Source organism: Bos taurus, chromosome 6 (genome assembly GCF_002263795.3).
Source record: "Bos taurus isolate L1 Dominette 01449 registration number 42190680 breed Hereford chromosome 6, ARS-UCD2.0, whole genome shotgun sequence".
NCBI lineage: Eukaryota > Metazoa > Chordata > Mammalia > Artiodactyla > Bovidae > Bos > Bos taurus.
Window position 1 is genome coordinate 36895744 of NC_037333.1, and position 17893 is coordinate 36913636.

Sequence of the window (17893 nt, forward strand, 5' to 3'; positions counted from 1 at the left end):
CAGATGAGGTTGGTCAGATAGGCAAAGGCCAGATGAGGGAGGGGGCTTAGGCTGCGCTAAGGGGTACAGACTCCACCGTGGAAATGAGAGAATCCCAAAAGATTAAAGCAGAAAAACAATATATTTAGAATTGAAGTTTGGAAAAATCTTTTGTTGATAAGGAAGAGGTGGATTGAGGGAAGCGAGATTGTTGTGGAGGGGGGGAACTTCAAGAAGATATTTTAGTGGTCCAGAAAAGCAACAGTAAAAGTCTAAACTAAAGCAGTAGCAGTGGGGAATGGAAAGAATGGAGCAAAGAAAAGTGATGTTAAATAGATAAAAGTAATAGGACTCAGTAGAAGTAAGAGAAGTGGAGAAGATTGGGATGATTTCTGGACTTAGGGCTTGGGTAACTTTGAGAATTGGTGCAGCCACATCTCATGCAATTCCTAGCAGAGTTAATTGGTACAATATAATCACTCAGTAAGTTGTTAATAGTATAAGATACGATAAAAGGGGTTGAGAACTGAGAATCAAAAGACTGAAAGTTTGTTCTACCAACATGTAAACCACTTAACCTCAAGAAGAGTTCAATTTAAGCCATCTTTTAAAAATAAGGGAATTTTCACACCAAAAAAGAACTAACCATCAGTCAGTTGGACCATCGTTCCTCCGTCACCTGTGGAGCATTCTTCCCAATCAGTAGGACTTGAACCTGATGAAATCTCTATACCTGGAGAAATTATAGGAAACAGATGACTATTTAAAATGACATCATTGGGATGCATTCAGCAAAGTTCAGAAAGTGGGAAAGTTTATCAAACATATTACCTGGCTTCTCTCTTATTAGCAGGAGAAATTGAAAAAAAGAGAGAGAAGGGAAAATATAGATTAAAAAGATTTCAGAGACATTTCTAGAGAAATTATGAAACAGAAATGTTGACAGCTAATTGCATATTTTGTGGTATTAAGAAATTATTGTTAAGTTTTATGTATAATGATATTATGTTTTTAGAAGAATTCTCATCTTTTAGAGATTCAATCTTAAAATATTCATGGATGAAACAGATACCACGGGGTGGGGAAAAAAGATGAAACAAGGTTGGTCATAAATTTATAATCATCAAATTGGTGATAAGTCAGTGGAGATTCATTATACTATGCTCTTCACTTTTGTATGTTTGTAGAGGTCTGTACATAGTTATTTTTTTAATGGAAATAATTGAACTAAGTGATCTTTAAGACTTTTCCTGTTTCTAATATTCTGTAATCTCTTATTTTCTATAAATTATTTAAGCTTGATATGTCCTTTCCAGGAACCCTCTAATCTAAATTGGCTGCATTTATTCATGCATGCTAGTTGGAACATTCTAAGGAGTGGTGCTAGAAAAAAAATCACAGATCCTTACTGCTTTTTTTTTTTAAATCACGGCTGATCCAACAAAACTTTTTGTTGAAATCTCACTATCATAATGGTCTTTATTTAAACAGGTTGTTATGAACTGATTCTCTTAGATGCCACATGAATATACATTCATCTCATTGATGCCACAGCTAAGTTGCACTGTCTGATGAGTCGTTTCTGGAAAAACCCCACATTCATTGTGATGTACACTTCTTTCTTACCTGCCATGTTTACTCAGGTATCAAATCTTGTTAACGCTTCCTCCACAGTTTATTTGAAATCCATCCTCCCTCTTTTCTTATCGCTTCTGCCTTTGTTCAAGTTCTCATTACTTCTCGCCAGGTTATAGTAGTAATATTAGAATAGAATATTACTGTGGCCTATTTCTCCGTCCCCAGACTTCTGTGACCACAGGATTTAGAATCAAAGATTGAGCTGAAGTCCTGGTGTTGTCTCTTGCTAGTTTTTTACCTTGGGTTAAACTCTCTCAGTCTAAAAACCCTGCCCCTCAACTTTTCTTTCCAACATTGTTTATTACTTCTTGCCTGCTAGAATATAGAGTTCAAGATGCTCTGTATTGACTTATGAATAGCCAAGTCTAAGAAGTAGATGGCCACCTGATGCAAAGAGCTGACTCGTTGGAAAAGTCCTTAATGCTGGAAAAGATTGAGGGCAGAAGGAGAAGAGGGCAACAGAGGATGAGATGGTTGGATGGCATCACTGACTCAAGGGACATGAGTTTGAACAAGCTCCAGGAGATAATGAGGGACAGGGAAGCCTGGGGTGCTGCAGTTGATGGGGTCACAAAGAGTCGGATACAACATAGTGACTGAACAACAGCAACAACAAAGAAGAAGATAAATATTCTAAAACGTAGTTTCATGTGAAGTCTCTTTGCAGCTCTTAATTGAAATCTTAATAACCTAGAATTTTCTATTAGAAATGTCAAAGTTTTGTCTTCTCTATCAGAAAAATGCTAAAAATTCTGGGTGTGCCAACATTCTAGTTATTACTAAACCCTTCTACTGTTCCTTCCATGTCTCCCTCATCCACTCTTTCTCTCTGAAACCAAAGGTAGTATGTAGTTTGGACATCAACCCTCCCATCTACAGTGTTCTTCTACTGAGCTATCTCACCATCAGCCTGGTTGCTCTTTGATACTTCATCATTGGACCCTTTTCTACCCAATCTACGGTGTCATACCCCTTTAACCTTTTTATTTCCAGTATGCATTTTTGCCCTCCAACCAGGCTTACCTGTTCAACTTTTGCCTAATTTTTCCATCTGCATTTCTCTGGACTTTTATGTAATCAATCAATAGCTATGACTTCTTGAATTATAAGCTTGGGTGGTGGGAGCCACTAGAGATACATTTATTTTGATTAGCGTTTATAATCCAATCAAGTTCTCCCTCCCCTCTTCTCTCCCAGGCCTCTCCTGTTTATGTGAAAGTCAAGTAATGCTTTTCCTAACCACACTCAATTTCCCAGCAAAACTTACACATATTCCATAGCCAGAAAAAAACAAATACCAAACTGTACCTAGTATAAATTCCTATTTAAGAACCATCATATTCTCTTGTGTGGTACTGTTGGTGGTGATGTGTGTCCATGTCATCTGTTTTTTATTGTGAGATTCTAGAGGGCAAGGACTATATCTATTTAAATTGCTATTTACAGAGTCAGGAAAACCACATCTATGGTTATTTACATGAGACTGGATGTTCTCATATCTTCTGACATCAGGTGAACAATAATGAGATGTATCAATGAATTCCTTGTCCTTTCTAAAGGAGAAGGCAAATATGTTAGCACACAATGCTATTAGCAGACGGTAAACTAGTGAAACCAAGAATACTTATATACTGTTCTCTATGTTGTGGTTCCTGTCTCCAAGGGAAAGTTTCTGAATTTGTCTCCTTCCAAATTTTGAATAAAAAAGATTTAGAAAAAGATAAATGAATGAAAGTTAAATCTGGTTGGATCTCTCTACAGCCTTCCCTGGGAGTTTATCTCTCTAGTTTACCATCTACTTCTCCCTATTGGCTCTCTTTCACTGGAATTTAATGTTTGAGTTTCTTTCATAAAACAAAGAAACAAAACCCCCCTTCATCCATAATATTCCCACCTAGCTAGCTACTCATATATTTTTCTCTTCCTCTTCACAGTCAAGTTTCTTAAGAGATACCAGTATTTAATGATATAACTGCTTCACCTTCAGCTCATTTCTCAGCCCACAGCAGTGTGGCCTCTGCCCCCATAATTCTGTAGAAACTTAGCACGTAAATATTACCAATGACTTCATTCTGGTTAACCAGTGAGTTCTTGCTGGTTAGTTGTAGTGAGCACTTTTCAGTCCCTCTCCTAGGTAGCATCTATAGCAATTGATGCTGCTCTTTCAAAAGTTCTTTTTTTTTTTTTTTAATTTTTTTTTATTTTTAAACTTTACAATATTGTATTGATTTTGCCAAATATCGAAATGAATCCACCACAAGTATACATGTGTTCTCCATCCTGAACCCTCCTCCCTCCTCCCTCCCCATACCATCCCTCTGGGTCGTCCCAGTGCACCAGCCCCAAGCATCCAGTATCATGCATCGAACCTGGACTGGCGACTCGTTCCATGTATGATATTATACGTATTTCAATGCCATTCTCCCAAATCATCCCACCCTCTCCCTCTCCCACAGAGTCCAAAAGACTGTTCTATACATCAGTGTCTCTTTTGCTGTTTCGTACACAGGGTTATTGTTACCATCTTTCTAAATTCCATATATATGCGTTAGTATACTGTATTGGTGTTTTTCTTTCTGACTTACTTCACTCTGTATAATAGGCTCCAGTTTCATCCACCTCATTAGAACTGATTCAAATGTATTCTTTTTAATGGCTGAGTAGTACTCCATTGTGTATATGTACCACAGCTTTCTTATCCATTCATCTGTTGATGGACATCTAGGTTGCTTCCATGTCCTGGCTATTATAAACAGTGCTGTGATGAACATTGGGGTACACGTGTCTCTTTCAATTCTGGTTTCCTCAGTGTGTATGCCCAGCAGTGGGATTGCTGGATCATAAGGCAGTTCTATTTCCAGTTTTTTAAGGAATCTCCACACTGTTCTCCATAGTGGCTGTACTAGTTTGCATTCCCACCAACAGTGTAAGAGAGTTCCCTTTTCTCCACACCCTCTCCAGCATTTATTGCTTGTAGACTTTTGGATCGCAGCCATTCTGACTGGCGTGAAATAGTACCTCATAGTGGTTTTGATTTGCATTTCTCTGATAATGAGTGATGTTGAGCATCTTTTCATGTGTTTGTTAGCCATCTGTATGTCTTCTTTGGAGTTCTACCTCCCTCCCACATACATGGTACTGCATTCTCCCGTTTCCTCTTTCCTCCCCACCTGCTATTTGTCAACTACTCTCATGCGCTCCTCTTTCTCTAGCTGTCTTTTAAATGTTATTTCCAGGTTTCTGTTCTTGTCCATCTCCTCTTCACATTCTCCAGAGTCTTTCTGGATGAGCTTTTTCATTCCCATAGTTTCACTTATCCATCTGCTGGGCTTTTTTTTTTTTAATTCAAATTTTCCTCTTGCCTTCAGGGTCATACATATCAAACTTATAATGGAAATATCCCCTTGGAAGTTCCCAGATTATCTCAAATTCCCAGATGCCCTTCTGTTTTTTTTTTTTTTCCAATTGCTCATACTAGAAATTTGATATCATCCTTGTCATGTATGTCCTTTACCCCTCCCCCCCCCCCACTGTGGTCCTATTAATTCCACACCCCTTAAATCTTACTTCCATTCACCTTCACTACAACTGTTATCTTACTTGACCACTGTTGTCTCACATAGGCTACTATAAGAACCTCTTTATTTTTCAAACCGTGGCCAAAATAAACTTTCTAAAATGCATTTTCAGTAATATATTTTCAACATCTGCTTAAAATCCTCCATGACTCTAGGATCCTCAGGATAAAATTTAAACTTCTCAAAGTTGCATAGAAGACCCTTTGTGATTGATTTTTACAAATGACTCCAGTCCCATTCCTTTAATTTCCTGTCTCACACTAAGCTCAAGCCATGCTAAAGTATTTCATTTCCTTCCTTATATATCATGTCTCTTTCTCTAGGCTCTGACACATGCTGTCTTTGTCTGTCTAACTCTGACTGGTCATTCAGGGCTCAGTTCTGAAGTCACATCTTTTAGGAAACCTGTCCTGGTTCCTAGCCTCACTTTGGCTAAGTTGGCATCTCTTCTTTGTTTCCAAAGCACTCCTGTGATAGTAATGACCCTTCTTTATCAGGACTGATTGCTTATCTCTCATGACCTCTGAATAGGTTAGGCGTTTTTTGAGAACAGGATCAAGGTCTTATTTACCATTATATCTCCAACCAGTCATCACAGTGCCTGATGTAGGACATTTATTTAATAAATATTCTTGAAATAATGGCTGACTAACTAAGAATGAAGACTGAAAGGCCATCTATCACAGTGTTACTCAACCTATTTTTTCCATTATTGTCCAATAAGAAGAAAAAATTAATCTAATATAATATCTCCCTAAAAGTGTGTGCTCAGTTGCTTCAGCAGAGACTCACCCAGGCATCAAACCTGGGTCTCCTGCATCTCCTCCACTGCAGGCAGATTCTTTACCACTGAGCCACCAGGGAAGCCCATCTTCTTAAGGAGAGAAATTAAATACTAAGGAATAATAGAATTGAACTTTGAAAGGCTGTGAACCATTGTAATATCTAAGAGAATGGGGAAGGGAACCAATTATGATTTCCAGAGTGCTGTCCTGTCTATATCTATTTATATCAGGCATAGTAAGGAAAGAACACTCTTTTCTATATGTGAACAGACTGAAGGATTATTTTGATCTCACTTTTCAGTTAATAATTTTCTTGTACCTTCTTTCTGTTTTGAGCTGGAGGCAAATTTCTACTTACCAATGATAAGGTTTTGTGCTATTACTTGATTATTCCATTACTTCGTGAAAAACCTGAATGTTTACTTTGTGACGTTAAAACACCTAGTATATTTATCAAATCAGCACATTCTTCAGCAAAAATACCAAAATACTAGAAATACCAAATATGAAAACACCAAAATACGAGAAATGTGTTCTCAGAAATCATCATTTCAGGGATTGCACAATTGACAAATATAGTCTTAGTTACTAGCTAGGGTTATATTTTTGGTATTCCTTAGGTTTTCCACTGCCTTGGACCTTCTGAAATGACCTGCAATAATGACAGTTTGTGATTCCACAGAAAACAAATCACTGCCAGTCTTTAGTTGTGGTCTTGTGTTGTAATTTTGTATGATATGGCTCATTCCGTTGCATCAGCCGTAAAAGTTACAACACAGCTGAGGCCAGCTGTTCACATAGTGGACACTTATTGGATTTAGTTTGGTAGGTTCTGCTTGAATGTGTCCAGTGTAGATTCGTCGTGATACCCGTGGTCCAGTGCCTTCCAAGCAAGTTTCTCCATTTTGGAAGACTAATCTTTATGTGTAGGTCTCGTTTTCTTCCAGCTGATTTTTTATCCTTGTATCTGGGGTTTCATCCGGATCCTCTGCCCTAACATTTTTTTAGTTTTAAGATTTTTTCTTCTCCTTTTGGTATTTTCGAGTTAATTCACTGTTTTTCTCTGCTCCCAAATAATTCTGTGTTGCTGTCATGGTACTACACCTATAGAAAGAGCTTATTAGATACAGGGTGACAAACTGAATGACTGGTTTTCTCGTACTTATTACTATGGACAAAGTCTTCCTACTCTAACAGAATTTGGTATGTAAGTTCTTCCTACTCTTAATCCTATGCACTACCCTAAAGAATAGATTATCAGCTATTTTTAATTAATTTATTTTATTCCTTTATTATTACTATTATTCTGCTGCATCAAGTCTTAATTGCAGCATGTGGGCTCTTCATTGTAGCACATGGGCTTCTTTCTAGTTGTGGCGTATGGGCTTAGATGCCCAGTGGCACGTGGGATCTTAGTTTTCTGATCAGGGTTTGAACCGTTTCCTGCATTAAAAGACAGATTCTTAACCACTGAACCGCCAGGGAAGTCCCACAAAATATTAGTTATCTAGATTCAAAATTTTAATGCATAAGAAAAACATTTCTTAAAGAGATTTTAAATTCAAGATGGATATCTGTATCTTGTATTCTCCAGGTACAGCCATGCTCAGAGGCAAAGGATAAGGTGCCATGTCTCTCCTCAACTTTTAAAATCTAAAAAAATTAAACAACTCATAATAAAATCAGATGGAATAAAGTAATGACAAGTTGGGAGGGATTGGGGGCAGGAGGAGAAGGGGACGACAGAGGATGAGATGGCTGGATGGCATCACTGACTCAATGGACGTGAGTCTGAGTGAACTCCAGGAGTTGGTGATGGACAGGAAGGCCTGGCGTGCTGCGATTCATGGGGTCGCAAAGAGTCAGACACGACTGAGCGACTGAACTGAACTGAACTGAACTGAATGACAAGCTAACTGATAATAGGCCAAGTCAGAAATAAAATCAATCAGATTAAGCAAGAAATTCAACAACTCTGGAAAACATGATCTGTCATTGTCATCACTGTCACCATCAAAAATGTTGAAATGCCTATTTCACCTGATATCTGACAAAGTCTTTCTTTTGAAAAAATAACCTTTATATGCAAAAATGTGAGGGTTTTGGCATTTTTACATACAGGTATCTAAAAGCCTAGAAATAATTATATTTTGATAGAGATATAAAATTAAACAACATCTCCAAAAGGCTAAGTTCAGTATTCCCAATAGTAAAAGGAAAATAGTATAATTATGGGATGGTGGACTGGAGAGCCCATTAAATTCAAGTTTTTGTGATATAAATCCACCAAGTTAGAAAATCTTTTAAAACACATGGAACTTATTTTTCTTGAAATCTGATGAGCTGGCATCAGGAGATGATGTCCTCCCTTAGTCTTGTGGCTTTACGTGTAGGGTGGGGGTCAAGGGATTTGCCTACAATTTCAGGCTGATTCAAAACCAGAGTCAAGTCCTCCTTGTAATTATGTTTTCCTGTAATAGCTCAAGAGCTCCTACTCCACATTCAAGTTCATATTTTATTAAGGTAAATTGGCAGAGCCTTTCCTTCTGTTGGTGTTACTGTGTCAGTGAGAAGCCGCCACCCGTGAGAGACCAGGAATGGTCTCTGTGGTAGAAGAAGTGTTGGCCACCATGAGAGACAGAAGTTCCCCAGGGATTTGGATATTTTAAGTTTGGTGGTAGATTCTGTTCAGGAATGGAGAGGGGGTGCCTCATGAAAGAACATGTTATTTGAGAACAACCAAATCTAAAGGGCTGCAAAGCAGGAAGCAGAGTGTATCAAATGAAGCATTGGATTGTAAAGGACCTCTGTCCAGTTCAGGGGCCCATGGAGAAGTTACAAGCATAATACCAATGGGAGCTGGGGTAGCAGGGGTGGGGGTAGGAGGTGGGAACAAAGATAGTGGCAGAAAAAGATGGATCTAATAGAGAAACTAAACACTTTACCGTGCCTAATCATAAGAAAGGCACAGAAATTCAGAACTTCACAAAGCTCTTTCATGACACTGCTGGGAAAATCTTTTTTGTTTCATTTTTTTCCTAGAATAAAATTCATATTTCAAGAGAGAAATTGATTAACATAATCTAGACACTTGTCCAAAAATTTGAAGAGAGATGATAATTTTCTAAAACACACTGTTGCTAAGCAATAATATTCCATACACCCAAAGTCTGTAGACTTATTTGTCCACTTAATGACCACAAAGGTACCCATGGAGGGAAGAGCCTTTCAATTTCAGTTTTTTTATGAGGTCCAAATTGATATAGATAAGTCAGTAGTAATAGAAGCTGTTTTTTTCTCTTGGTAAGTCTGTGATGTTGTAAGCCATTGACTCTCCAAAATTCTTATCCATCCATCCATCAATTCATCTATCCATCATTTTCAATACCTGCTAGGTACTAGGCACAATGACAAATGAATACTAGGGATACAAAAATATCCCAGTAAGAAGATACAAAGTTGTCCCAATAAAATTTCAGTTGTCCATAATTTCTTTGTGAAGAGTCTAAGGTAAGCTCACTAGTGGCATTTGGATATCTAAGTGTCTTCTAAGGTGACAAAAGAAGCCACCAGACAAAGCCTTCTATAATATTTCTGCATTTGACTTTTTTTTTCTTTCTCAAAGAACAGATAGCAAACTTAACTAAAGAAAAAAACACATTCTCAGGAAACTTTTTAAAGATTCCCATGTGGGGTAAGTGTAAACTTAGTTGAAGTGAGAGATTTTTTTCATTGCTTTAAATATATGAAAAATACTTAATTAGCTCCAACATACATGAATTAATTTCATTTCCAAGGGATTGGAAATCAATTTGCCTGCCTCTTACAACAAGGTTTCTTTTATTTCATTTTCACATTCACATTATTCTTTAGAACCATACCAAAGTTATAGGCTCTACAAATGGAATTACATTTTTAGCATGCACACTAAAGAAGAAACTTATGGACCCACTTGAAACTTTCAAACACCCTTATGTATATGGAGAACAGTAGTTACTGTAGTATCCAACTGTAAAAACAACCATGGTGCTATTTTCAGCTTAACTCTTTAGATGATCTAACTCAGAATGCCTTTTCATTTTCCTTGTTAATTGCACCATGCTTTGGCCAGTGGTCCTGTGATTGTGTCCATGTAAGGCAGAGTTGATGCAGTGAATTAAGCATACTTGCTTATATAACGGAGAAGGCAATGGCACCCGACTCCAGTACTCTTGCCTGGAAAATCCCATGAACGGAGCAGCCTGGTGGGCTGCAGTCCATGGGGTCGCTGAGGGTCGGACACGACTGAGCGACTTCACTTCCACTTTTCACTTTCATGCATTGGAGAAGGAAATGGCAACCCACTCCAGTATTCTTGCCTGGAGAATCCCAGGGATGGGGAAGCCTGGTGGGCTGCCGTCTATGGGATCACACAGAGTCGGGCACTACTGAAGTGACTTAGCAGTAGCAGCTAGTATAAACTTAATATTTGTTTCAAAGCTGTTAAGGCTTAAAATAATATCAAACTCCAGTTCAACCTTGGGGCCTTTAACAAATTTGGTATTTAAAAAAACTAAAGTATAAATACAAATAGTAAACAACATAGATCTTAAGTGAACAGTTCATTGGGTCTTGATAATTGTTTATACCCAGGTCAACACAGAGCATTTGTCTTATTCTAAAAGTTCTCTCATATTCTTTCCTAGTCTGTTCCCTCTGTCTGCCAGTCAACCACAAGTCTGCTTTTCATCCCATAGATAACTTTTGTTATCTCTCTTTTTAAAAAATGTTTATTTATTTGTCTGCACCAGGACTTAGCTGTGGCATGTAGGATCTTTAGTTGTGGCATGTAGGTTTTTTTAGTTGTGGCATGTGGGATCTAGTTCCCTGACCAGGGATTGAACCCGAGTCTCCTGCTTTGGGATCATGGAGTCTTAGCCACTGGACCACCAGGGAAGTCCCTGCTATCTCTTGAAGTTTTAGAAATGAAATTGTACAGTAAGTCTTCTTTCATGTCTAACTTCCTCCTTTGAGTGTCATACTTTTTATATCCATTCAGTTTGATCATGTATCAGTAGTTTACTGTTTTGATGCAGAAAACTAAGATCATGGCATCTGGTCCCATCACTTCATGGGAAATGGATGGGGAAAGAGTGGAAACAGTGTCAGACTTTGTTTTTTGGGCTCCAAAATCACTGCAGATGGTGACTGCAGCCATGAAATTAAAAGACGCTTACTCTTTGGAAGGAAAGCTATGACCAACCTAGATAGCATATTAAAAAGCAGAGACATTACTTTGCCAACAAAGGTCCATCTAGTCAAGGCTATGGTTTTTCCTGTGGTCATGTATGGATGTGAGAGTTGGACTGTGAAGAAGGCTGAGTGCCGAAGAATTGATGCTTTTGAAATGTGGTATTGGAGAAGACTCTTGAGAGTCCCTTGGACTGCAAGGAGATCCAACCAGTCCATTCTGAAGGAGATCAGCCCTGGGATTTCTTTGGAGGGAATGATGCTAAAGCTGAAACTCCAGTACTTTGGCCACCTCATGCGAAGAGTTGACTCATTGGAAAAGACTCTGATGCTGGGAGAGATTGGGGGCAGGAGAAGGGGACAACAGAGGATGAGATGGCTGGATGGCACCACTGACTCGATGGATGTGAGTTTGGGTGAACTCTGGAAGTTGGTGATGGACAGGGAGGCCTGGTGTGCTGCGATTCATGGGGTCGCGAAGAGTCAGACATGACTGAGCGACTGAACTGAACTGAACCTTGAGTAAAATCAGAGTATAAAAGAGATGGACAAGGGCCAGCACAATGCATTTAGTAGGTCTGTAACCAGAGACAGGGAGGGGAACACCAGAACACACCAAGGCCTCCACACTCACTGCTCTCACATCAGCTCTGAGCACTTCACCCCCACTGCACTGGGAGCTGCATGGGAAAGTAGACAATGGTTAGAGTTATACCACGAAAAGACAAACTTAGAGACAAATATACTTGGGTTAAGTTCTGGCTCTGTAACTTAAGACAAACTGATTGACCACTTTGAGCCTCAGGCATTCTCATCTTTAAGATAAAAAAATTCCTAGTGTGATGGGTAAAAAACTAGTTAAGGTCACAGCAAATTTAATGTGTACAAAATATAATCACAGATAGCATAATTTATGTATCATAATGAGACAAGATTCTTTACCATTTGAGCCACCAGGGAAGCCTCAATGAGACTGTTTAGACTATAATTTGAATTCCAGCTCATACACTGGGATGATTTAAATTAAAACATTTTTGAGGAATTCCCTGGTCATCCATGGTTAGGACTCCACACTTTCACTGCAAGGGGCACTGATTCTGTCCCTGGTCAGGGAACTAGGATTGCTCAAGCTGTGTGGCAAGGCCAAAAATACTTTTAGTTCTTGAATGTTGACTAGGCTTGTTGTGGTGATCATTCACAATATATATGAATATCAAATTATTATGTTGTACATGTGAAACTAATATAATGTTATATATAAATTATAACTCAATACAAAAAGAGAAAGTTTTGTTTTAATCAGGTGATTCTCTGGTTGAACTTACATAGGGCAAATTGATGCAATAAATTCCACATACTTTGATGGATAAACCCCCTAATGTTAGCAACTTAATAAATAAAATGCCATTTAGGGATCCTTCCCTTAAACTTTGCAAAATGTTCACTGTTGGTATTCTCTATCATTAAAATTAATTGCAAAGGGACATCTATTAGTGAAATTTCACATACTTCATCTTTGAAAATGTCTTTCCATGCAGATAGATCCAGCCAAATACTGATACCAGTTCATAAACATGTGATTGTAGTTGAGCATATTCATTACTGGGAAGGCATGGATAGAATTCTGTTAAGTTTTTCTCTTGATATTTGCCTTTTTTCCTGTCATTACATTGCAAATTAATCACCTTCAATTGAAGTTAAATGGCAACTCCTCAATTTTATTAGTTAAATGAATTTTTGTTGTTAAATAAGTTTTAAAATATGAAAATTTTGTTCATACCTCCATGGAAGCCTGAAAATGGTGCTGGAACTACAGTTTGAACTTGGAAAATATATCTGCTGCAAATTTTTGTAAGAATGGAGACCTCACTTCTTGTTTGAATGTTTGACAGCCTGGGAAATATAAAAAGTGTTGCAGATATAACCAGGGATTACTAACCCCTATTATAGTGATTCTTTTATAATGTATGTAAGTGTCAAATCATTGTGTAATACACTTGAACTAACATAACATCATACACCAACTGTATTTCAATTAAAAAATAATTATTCGTCCCTAAAAACTTACGTTTTCATTTACTTAGGTATGCAGAGTACATCATGAGAAACGCTGGACTGGAAGAAGCACAAGCTGGAATCAAGATTGCCGGGAGAAATATCAATAACCTCAGATATGCAAATGACACCACCCTTATGGCAGAAAGTGAAGAGGAACTCAAAAGCCTCTTGATGAAAGTGAAAGTGGAGAGTGAAAAAGTTGGCTTAAAGCTCAGCATTCAGAAAACGAAGATCATGGCACCCAGTCCCATCACTTCATGGGAAATAGATGGAGAAACAGTGGAAACAGTGTCAGACTTTATTTTTCTGGGCTCCAAAATCAGTGCAGATGGTGACTGCAGCCATGAAATTAAAAGATGCTTACTCCTTGGAAGGAAAGTTATGATTAACCTAGATAGCATATTCAAAAGCAGAGACATTACTTTGCCAACAAAGGTCCGTCTAGTCAAGGCTATGGTTTTTCCTGTGGTCATGTATGGATGTGAGAGTTGGACTGTGAAGAAGGCTGAGCGCCAAAGAATTGATGCTTTTGAACTGTGGTGTTGGAGAAGACTCTTGAGAGTCCCTTGGACTGCAAGGAGATCCAACCAGTCCATTCTGAAGGAGACCAGCCCTGGGATTTCTTTGGAAGCAATGATGCTAAAGCTGAAACTCCAGTACTTCGGCCACCTGATGTGAAGAGTTGACTCATTGGAAAAGACTCTGATGCTGGGAGGGATTGTGGGCAGGAGGAGAAGGGGACGACAAAGGATGAGATGGCTGGATGGCATCACTGACTCGATGGACGTGAGTCTGGGTGAACTCCGGGAGTTGGTGATGGACAGGGAAGCCTGGTGTGCTGCGATTCATGGGGTCGCAAAGAGTCGGACACTACTGAGTGACTGAACTGAACTGAGGTGATAATTGGAATTTTGTATTAAATGTAGTAAAGTACAATACTATTCTCAGCTTAAACTAACATTTGCATTTCATTACTTTAATCTGGAACACAATTTAATGCATGACTCCCTGAAACATTTTCTCATATATTATTTTGTTATAATAATTCTTCATTATGTTCTATAGTCCAGTGGAATTCATTGCTTTTTCTATTGTTTTCCTGAATCCTGTACCTTTTTTTTCAGTATCCATTACTTCCTGGTTTGGGCTTTTCTATTAAGTGTTTTGGAAACCAAAATGGGCTAGAGAGCATTAGTTTTGTCATTAAAATATGTGTCACCAATTTTTAATATACTGTCATTTTTAAATAATGTAAAAGTCAATAGCAAATTTAGATTGTTGATATAACTGTTCATCTTTTATTAGAATTAAGAGTCATTTTAGCTTCTCAGCCTCAGTTTCTATATTTTTAAAATAAATTATTTATTTATTTTTTGATTGTACTGTGCCTTCATTGCTGCACACAGGCTTTCTCTAGTTACAGCAAGTGGAAGCTACTCCTCTTTGTTGGGTGCTTGGGCTTCTGTTTGTGGTGGTTTCTCTTGTGGAGCACAGCCTCTAGGTGCACGGGCTGCAAAAGTTGTGGCCGGAGGACTCAGAAGTTGCAGCTTGTGGGCTCTAGAGCACTGGTTCAGTAGTTGTGGCTCACAAGTCGAGTTGCTCCACGGCATTGTGGGATTTTCCTGGATCAGGGATCAAATCCTTGTCCCCTGCATTGGCAGGCAGATTCTTATCCAATCCCACCAGGAAATTCCTTCAGTTCCCATATTTTTAATACAAAGATCATGATAGCTATTTTAAAGTCCTTATGAGCAATAAGATAGTGCATATGGAATGTCGGCTATTGTGAGTCTTAAATACAGTTCACGTCTTGGATGGTTAGGATTAAAGTTAGGGATAGAGTTAGGATTCAGTTCAGTTCAGTTCAGTTCAGTCGATCAGTAGTGTCCGACTCTTTGCAACCCCATGAATCGCAGCACACCAGGCCTCCCTGTCCATCGCCAACTCCCGGAATTCACTCAGACTCATGTCCATCGAGTCAGTGATGCCATCCAGCCATCTCATCCTCTGTCGTCCCCTTCTCCTCCTGCCCCCAATCCCTCCCAGCATCAGAGTCTTTTCCAATGAGTCAACTCTTCGCATGAGGTGGCCAAAGTACTGGAGTTTCAGCTTTAGCATCATTCCCTCCAAAGAAATCCCAGGGCTGATCTCCTTCAGAATGGACTGGTTGGATCTCCTTGCAGTCCAAGGGACTCTCAAGAGTCTTCTCTAACACCACAGTTCAAAAGCATCAATTCTTCAGCACTCAGCCTTCTTCACAGTCCAACTCTCACATCCATACATGACTACTGGAAAAACCATAGCCTTGACTAGACAGACCTTTGTTGGCAAAGTAATGTCTCTGCTTTTCAATATACTATCTAGGTTGGTCATAACTTTATGTGAAAAGAAGAGAAGCAAAAAGCAAAGTAGAAAAAGATATAAGCATCTGAGTGCAGAGTTCCAAAGAATAGCAAGAAGAGATAAGAAAGTCTTCCGCAGCGATCAATGCAAAGAAATAGAAGAAAACAACATAATGGGAAAGACTAGAGATCTCTTCAAGAAAATTAGAGATACCAAGGGAACATTTCATGCAAAAATGGGCTCGATAAAGGACAGAAATGGTATGGACCTAACATGTAATATCAGCAGAAGATATTAAGAAGAGGTGGCAAGAATACACAGAAGAACTGTACAAAAAAGATCTTCACTACCAAGATAATCATGATGGTGTGATCACTCACCTAGAGCCAAACATCCTGGAATGTGAAGTTAAGTGGGCCTTAGAAAGCATCACTATGAACAAAGCTAGTGGAGGTGATGGAATTCCAGTTGAGCTATTCCAAATCCTGAAAGATGATGCTGTGAAAGTGCTGCACTCAATATGCCAGCAAATTTGGAAAACTCAGCAGTGGCCACAGGACTGGAAAAGGACAGTTTTCATTCCAATCCCAAAGAAAGGCAATGCCAAAGAATGCTCAAACTACCACACAATTGCACTCATCTCACACGCTAGTAAAGTAATGCTCAAAATTCTCCAAGCAAGGCTTCAGCAATATGTGAACTGTGAACTTCCAGATATTCAAGGTGGTTTTAAGGCAGGGGAACCAGAGATCAAATTGCCAACATCCTCTGGATCATTGAAAAAGCAAGAGAGTTAGGATTACATAAATGTAATATTAAACCTTCCTTTTATAATTTTTGCGTACATATATTCCTTTTATCTTGAAACATCTCAAAAAATTTACTGTTCATATGATAGTTCACTTTCATCATACTCTAGAGAAACACAGATGTATAGTTTCCTAAAACTCATATGTATGAATGTAAAGTGTCCTTAATATATACCTTAATATATATATATATGTGTATGTGTGTATCTAAATATAATATGTTGTGCATATATTTAAAACAACCTTTCCTCTACTGTTTTATTATATCTATAAATATGTTGCCTTTTCACTAATTAAACATTTTAGTGAGAAAATTAGGGAGGAAAATGAAAAAATATCAGCCACCATTCCTTGAGGCATATCATTCACAGACCATAGAAAAAGAACAAACAATTTGTGGACCACTGTAGCTAGAAACCAACCATTAGCAAACCAATGTGTTTCAAATGCAGAGGGTCACAAGGAACCCACTATGACCAATGACTCCAAGGATCTCGAGTGACACCCCAGGCAGCAATATTTTCTTGGGTGGCATCTTGTTAACTCATGAACCACAAAGTTTCATGCTTAAAATGTGGTTGAAAATTTAAGCAGAAACCTGTAAATGAGTAGCTTAGTATCTTAAAACCATATCTTTAGCCGAATGAAGGTGTGGCCCCATGATGTTTCTCTTTAGATGCCTGAACTTTGAAGAGCAAAGGGTTAGATCACTTTTAGGCATTTCTTACATGTATGTAGAGGCTTCTTTCTTCTTATTTTATCCCACAAATATTATTTTCATAGCTTGGTGAAATGAGAGTCACCTTTTATATTTGCCACATTTGAACTGAAGACTGTGGTGGTGGTTTTAATAACTCAAGAGTATTCACATGTTTCCACCCTGGAGTTATTCTAAAGAGAAACCACAGTTCCAGAAATAAGCAAAGCAAACAAAACAGAAAACTAATGTGATGTCTTTTAGATTGCAAGTAGTAAGGTTACTGGTAAAACAATGTTTTGCTCTGCAAATATATTTTCCCCTGCTTTTAAGACGTAAATATAATTAGATATTTCTGCTCAGCTTTATTTTGGGGTCCTCTGAATGTCAATCGCAGGTCAGAAGGATCCTGAATAGAATGAGTCCTGGAGAGCTGGAAGACGTTGCCTGTTTGCCTGCTGTCCTTGTCTCAGGAGTGACATTCTGTTGGCCTTTTCTCCTGGTCCTCCTTTGAATCTTGGTGAAAACAAGATTTCCTTCTCTGGGGCTTCCCCCTTTCTGATTTCTTGTCCTTTCTGAAGACCAAAGACTCTAGAGCTTCTTGCTATTATCACCCTTCTGAAGACTAATAAAGAATGAATTGTTTATTCATTTGTTTATTCATTCACCAAGTATCTATAGAGATCATCTACTATGAATATGGTCATAGGATGCTAGGCTAGGCATTCAAGAGTATGAAAAGAAATGAATACAATCTGCAGTCTGGTGAAAAATACT

At 38.4% G+C, this 17893-nt stretch overlaps 1 long non-coding RNA gene across 1 annotated transcript in view; it reads left to right on the forward strand.

The window, feature by feature from the left end:
* LOC112447053 (uncharacterized) overlaps positions 1 to 16557 on the forward strand; it is a 210256-nt gene extending 193699 nt beyond the window's left edge. Inside the window, exon 3 of the long non-coding RNA XR_003035101.2 lies at positions 13294 to 16557. This is a non-coding gene — a long non-coding RNA (uncharacterized lncRNA). The remainder of the gene's footprint in view (positions 1 to 13293) is intronic.
* The last annotated feature ends 1336 nt before the right edge of the window (positions 16558 to 17893 follow it).